Below are 6,414 nucleotides of genomic sequence, written 5' to 3' on the forward strand. Positions count from 1 at the left end.
TGTGTGAAGCGGCGCAAAATGAATAGTGTACCTTGTTAGGTCTATTACTACCCTTTATATAGTCTAGGGTTTCCACTGTTTCCGTTACCCAAATTAGGTTTTCTGAGGGTGTGCCCTAGCGCCGCTATTACCCACTTTTAGGGCAACCTAGTGCGTAGGACTCCCTAACTGGAGTGCGACCTCTGACGAGATGACCACCTGGGTGCCACCTCGTGCACCTGATCTCTAGGTCACCCGTCCTGGGAGCGCCCTAGCTGTTCACGTGCCATGTGTGCTGCTTCACCCTTGGAACATGACACTTGCAGGTCGTATCTTTTCCAGTGTCTTTTTACTTGTGTTACGCCTGAACGCGTCATCTACACCACATGCATGGACTCTCGTGACCTGGGCTTCTCCCTAACTGATAATTGGTGCGTAGTCTGGGATCCACCTTTCGTAGCCCAGCTCTACTGTTTGAGTCACCAAAGTCCGACCTCTCTACACTGCCGAGGACACATTAGCACATCCTGATGATCGATGTCTGACCACTCTTCGGTACCTTGGCGCACGTTCCTCGCGAGACACTTACCCATGCCGCTCGTGGACCCACCTTATGCGGCCCCATCATTACTAGTGGTCAAACGACACCCGAGGACTGGTCGGTACACAAGCCCCCCAGTCTCGAGTTGTAACTTGTTCAGCGAAGAGACTAAGTCCTTGCTCGGGCGACCTACGTTCCAACAGCTCCTCTAGGGAACTCTTTGAACTTTAGGTAGCACGCTTGCCCGTCCTAGGTAGCGGGGCTTTGCACACTAACCTGAACTGACCTCACCCTTACTCAGAGTCAGGGGAGGATTTTAACTGTAAATTGCGCTGCTCAACCTTGGCATTCTCACTCGAGGGGGAGGTGTTCTCTGCGAACCTGTCCTTTCCTCTCCCAGGACTTCTAACCCAAGGAAAAGCCTGTGACTGACCTCTTAAAAGAGGCTTTCACTGATGAACCATTTCTCTCAACCTTTAACGTTCTCACTCGAAGGGAAGGTGTCCTCTACGAGCCTACCTCCTCCGCACTCGAGATCCTCTAACGCAAGGGAATGGCATGTATCTAACCTCGTCCTCGCTCAAAGGCGAGGAAGGATTTCTCTGGTGAACCATACTTGTTCATTCTTGGTGTTCTCACTCGAGGGGGAGGTGTTCTCTACGAACCTACCCTTCCCACACTCGAGGCTTCTAACCCAAGCAAACGGTTTGCAACTGACCTCATATTCGCTCAAAGACGATGAGGATTTAACTGGTGAACTATTTCGTTCAACCTTGGCGTTCTCACTCGAGGGGGGAGGTGTTCTTTACGAACCTACCTTTCCCACTCTCGAGACCTCTAACCCAAGTGAACAGTTCGTAACTGACCTCATCTTCGCTCAAAGGCGAGGAGGATTTAACTGGTGAACTATTTCGTTCAACCTTGGCATTCTCACTCGAGGGGGGAGGTGTTCTCTACGAACCTACATTTCCCGCTCTCAAGACCTCTAACCCAAGTGAGCAAGTTCGTAACTGCATTGACAAAATTCGAGAAAATATTTCAATCGAAATTTATTGGGTAGCCTCGTAAAAATCCCTCATAAGGGAAAAAGAGTGTCCCCTAAGAGCTGTGTACAAGGCTACTGTTCAACTGAAGTAAAACTTGAGGTTGGCCGCATTCCATGTACAAGGAATCGCACCTCCCTCCAACGTCTCAAGCATGTATGCTCCATTCCCAAGGGCCTCTGTCACTCTGAAAGAACCAGTCCACTTGGGGGATAGCTTATTCTCTAATTGATATGGGTGGGCCTTCTGCATCACCAGGTCGGCGACCTGGAACTGGCAAGGTTTCAGCTTCGAGTTGTACTTCTACTCCACCCTTCTCTTCAACGCTTCAGCTTTGATTCTTGCTTCTTCCCTGACCTCATCCAGTAGGTCCAGGTTCACCTTTCTTTCGTCATTGGACTTCCTTCTTCTCTGGCGTACAGGCCTGACCTTAGGGTCCATGGTGAGGCGGTGGCACATGAAGTCTGGGTCTATGCCCGGCATGTCTGAGGCGGACCATGCGAAGGCATCCAGATGTCGTGCTATGACCTCGGCGATCTAGTCCTGTGCAGCTTGGGCTAGCGATTTGCCAAGCTTGAACGTCCTACCCTCAATCTCCCTCTCCAGGACTTCCCCTGCTGGTCCGGGTCGCCTCTCCAGGGCGATCTCTGCTCGGGCTATCTCTGACGAGGCGACCCCTTCTTCACTTGGAGCCCTGGTGGTAACCATGAACACCCCTCTCTTCGTCTTGAGGTTGTTCTCATAAAACCTCTTGGCTTCCTTCTGATCTGACTTGACTGTAATCACCTTTCCTCCAAAATCAGGCAGCTTCATCTTCATGTGCCTTGTTGATGATACCGCCCTCAGTCTGTTCAGCGTAGGTTTACCTAGCAGTACGTTATACGTAGAGGGGGCATTAGCGATGAGGTACCTGATGTTTTCCGTACGGGACGCGGTACCGTCTGTGAAGGTGGTCCTCAGCTCCAAATGCCCACGCACCTCCACCTGGTCCCCCGCGAAACCGTACAGGCAGCCAGTATAAGGCATCAGCAGGTCGAGTGACAACTGCAGCTTGTTGAAAGTCGTCCAGAACATCACGTTGATAGCTGTCGTTTTGCTGTCAAATTAATATGATTCTAGCGTAGACTTGTCTAACACTAGAGAGATGATAATATAGTTGTGGTCAGATGACCCCAAGTCGTCTCCCAACGAATCCAATAGTAATTTCAGTGAATAGAATTCAAAACCTATCTGCAAACAATGAAAATTAGCAATCATGGTAAAGAAATAGGGGTTGTGATCGCTTAGCAAGAAAATACAAATGATGATTTGAATCAGTAAAGAATGCAGATTGACTCCCAAGTTCTTCCACCAATGAATTATTCACAGGCTCTCTAAAGATTATTCTTTTCTCAATCCTCAGCAGAGCTAAACTAGATTGAACATGCGCCAAACCTAATTCAACTGAAGCTCACCAGTAAAGCATGCGTCTACCGGTTTAATCAATACCCACTTTGTTCCATGCGTATACTCCATGGGAATGCTTATCTCCTCTCTCTTGAATCATGCGCCCAAGAAATTAATTAGAACAATACGAACTAACTAAGAAACCAAAGTTTAAGATAAGGAAGACTCTCAATCATGCGTTCAAGTACAACTTCTCACAAAAACTAGTTTTCCAGGAGATTAGACAATAAAAGCAACTGCTATAGAGAATTAAAAATAGAAACTTTTATTGATCAAAACCTCAGAACTCAATGGGGAATCACAAAGGAATCAACCAAAAGGTTTAGCTTTCCATGCGGAGGCAAAAGAATTACAAATAAGAAAAGAAACTAAGAAAACCCTATGAAGCTCCTTCCTTTCTCCTTGATGCTTGTGTCCTTTTATAGGCTTTTCTGCTCCAAGGATTTTGGGAAAATATTGCAGTTTAGATTTTGTAAACAGTTCCCACTTTCCATAATTCTTTTTATTTTGCAGAAGATTTGCTTCCAATTCTGTTTCTGGAATCTTGTAGCTTTTATTTTCTCTTTCTTCTCCTCAGAAATTGTTTTTTGTTTTGATTCAAAGAAGCAACTTGGACTTTTGCATATTTGGCCCATTCACAAGGGTAGATGCTTCAGATCATTTACCCTAAAAACACAAAATTAACAATAATAATATATAAGGCCCAAATAAACCCAATTATAAGAATATTAATTAAAACAATGGATTTATTTATTATTATAGTCCAATAATCTATGATTAAGGCTATTGAGTGTGAATAAATATATGCTCATCACACGTCTATCGAGCTTCCTTGATCCTCCAGTACTCGGTGTACCTTCCTCCCATTGGTTACTACTTAGATCACCACCGAATCGTTATCATGTGGGACGACATCTTGGAGGTCGGCCTTGGTGAAGACGAGGTCGACGTCGAAGGCGTCATCTGCCTCTTTCGCTTCTACCAACATCACTGCTCGTGTACCTCTTTCGTTGAGAAGCGGTGCACCCTCCTCCTCAAAAACCTCCCAAAATGGTGTGGACTTCATCGTGCACGGGGATTTCATGCCCCTGGTCACCCCCTGTCACCACCACGTCCGCAGCACCTTGTGTTTCCTGCAAGTAATCCCTCAAGAAATCGTTCTTCACCAACTCGTCTAGTTGATGACCCAGCGCCAAACAGTTGCGTATGGGATGGCCAAACGCTTGGTGGAACTCACACCAGGCGTTCTTGTTGGGCCAGAGCTTCTTGTTGATCTTCGTGGGTATCTTCAGTCTCTCTGCTATGTTGGGGATACAGATGAGGTCCTTTAATTCTACCACGAAGTCGTGCCTTGGTGGCACACTTTCTCTTCCATGCCCCCTGGTTTGGGGCTTCCTAGGTTGGTAGGGTTGTTGCTTCGCCGGGGTCTTCTTCTTTGTCGTTACCTCATGTACCCTTAGGGGTTGAGGTCGACCTGGTGCACGTGGGCACGTAGGAACAACGCACGTGCGCTCGACGCCTTATCTCGTTGAAAGTTTTAAGGCGGTTCCTGATGAGTGATTTGCTGAAGGGCCTTGTCACGATGCCCTTTCTGAACGCGTGCACTATCATCGTTTCGTCCTTGATGTTTAGCCTCACCACCTGTACTCCAAAGCGGTTGAGGAATTATTTCAAGGACTCCCCTGATATTGTCTGACGCCAAAGAGATTGTAAGAGACAGGTGGGGAAGCCCAATTCGCAATGTACTGTTCCCTGAACAGCTTCAACAGCTGCGCGAACAACGTTACATGGCCATCAAGGAGGCTGATGAACCAATCCATCGCCGTACCCACCACAGTACTCATGAATAACTTGCATTGCACTGCGTCAGAGCCCCCGATCAACATCATCTGCGTATGGAAGGCCGTGAGGTGAGCCTCTGGGTCTTCAACATCTGTAAAGGTGGCTTTAGGCCCCACGAACGTGGCTGGTATCACGGCGTCCATGATCATCTGCGAAAATGACATTGGGAATTCCCTGGTGGTGTCGTGGCTTCTTGATCTTTCTCCTCACGTTCCCCTGCCTGATTTTGCAGATCCTTGCGCAATTCCTCATTCGATCGGCGCAGTTCTTCGTTTGTTGCCCGCGACGCAGCCAAATCAACCTGGATGCATTCTTGATCCGCTCTTGAGCCAGCCACTTGTTCTTGGAGGGCCTGCATCGTTTCCATAATCTGTTGCAAGGTAAGGCTTTGGCCCCCGTTTGGTGCAACAGATCCTTGCCTCGTATTCTTCATCTTTCTTGATCTTTCTTGTTCTTGCTGGTGGGACAGTGTTTTAGATTGTGCCCCACGGTGGGCGCCGAATGCTCATGCCGGTTGACTCGATTGCCTTCGTACGTCTCACGATACTCCCACGCTCGATTTTCTGTGCCTTCGTCCGTGCCTTTCTCTCGATCTAACACCTGAAATCACAAAGACAAAGGGCGCCCTAGAGGCCGTTTGCATTCCGACGCTCAAGTCAATCATATGGCTAGGAAACACCAAACTGTTAAGCGTAAAAGCTTTGTGTAAACTGTGTGTGTGAAGCGTCACAAAATGAATAGCGTGCCCTGTTAGGTCTATTACTACCATTTATATAGTCTAGGGTTTCCACTGTTTCCGTTACCCAAATTAGATTTTCTGCGGGTGTGCCCTAGCGCCGCTATTACCCACTTTTAGGGCAACCTAGCATGTAGGACTCCCTAACTGGAGTACGACCTCTGACGGGATGACCACCTCGGTGCCACCTCGTGCACCTGATCTCTGGGGTAACCCGTCCTGGGAGTGCCCTAGCTGCTCACGTGCCATGCGTGCAGCTTCACCCTTAGAACGTGATATTTGTTGGTCATATCTTTTCCAGTGGCTCTTTACTTGTGTTACATCTTAACGCGTCATCCACACCACACGCATGGACTCTCATGACCTAGTCTTCTCCCTAACTGATAATTGGTGCGTGGTCTGGGATCCATCTCTTGTTAGAAAAGATGGCTTTAAACTAGAGGGGGGTGAATTGTTTAAATAGGGTTTTCGCAAACTTTTTAAAACTAGAATGAATTTATCTCTGGAACCAAATGATTCAGCAATTCAGTTAGCCAAAACAGCAAGCAAAAGCTGTAGTACCAGAAAAACAATCGGTTGTTTCGTAGAAACAATTGGTTGTTTATACCAGCAAACAACAAATAAACTGAATTTAAAGAGTTAGAGATAGAGAGATTGTACACAGTTGTTTATACTGGTTCACTCCAAACCAAAGCTACATCCAGTCTTCTCAGAAACCCTGAGGAAATCCACTAAGCAATCACCACTTGATCACTTACACAACAACCAAGAGAATGACCTTGAACACCTCAAGAAACACACTCTCCTTGGCCAACACTAAGATTGTT

This window comes from Phaseolus vulgaris, chromosome 5 (genome assembly GCF_000499845.2).
Source record: "Phaseolus vulgaris cultivar G19833 chromosome 5, P. vulgaris v2.0, whole genome shotgun sequence".
Classification (NCBI taxonomy): Eukaryota; Viridiplantae; Streptophyta; class Magnoliopsida; order Fabales; family Fabaceae; genus Phaseolus; species Phaseolus vulgaris.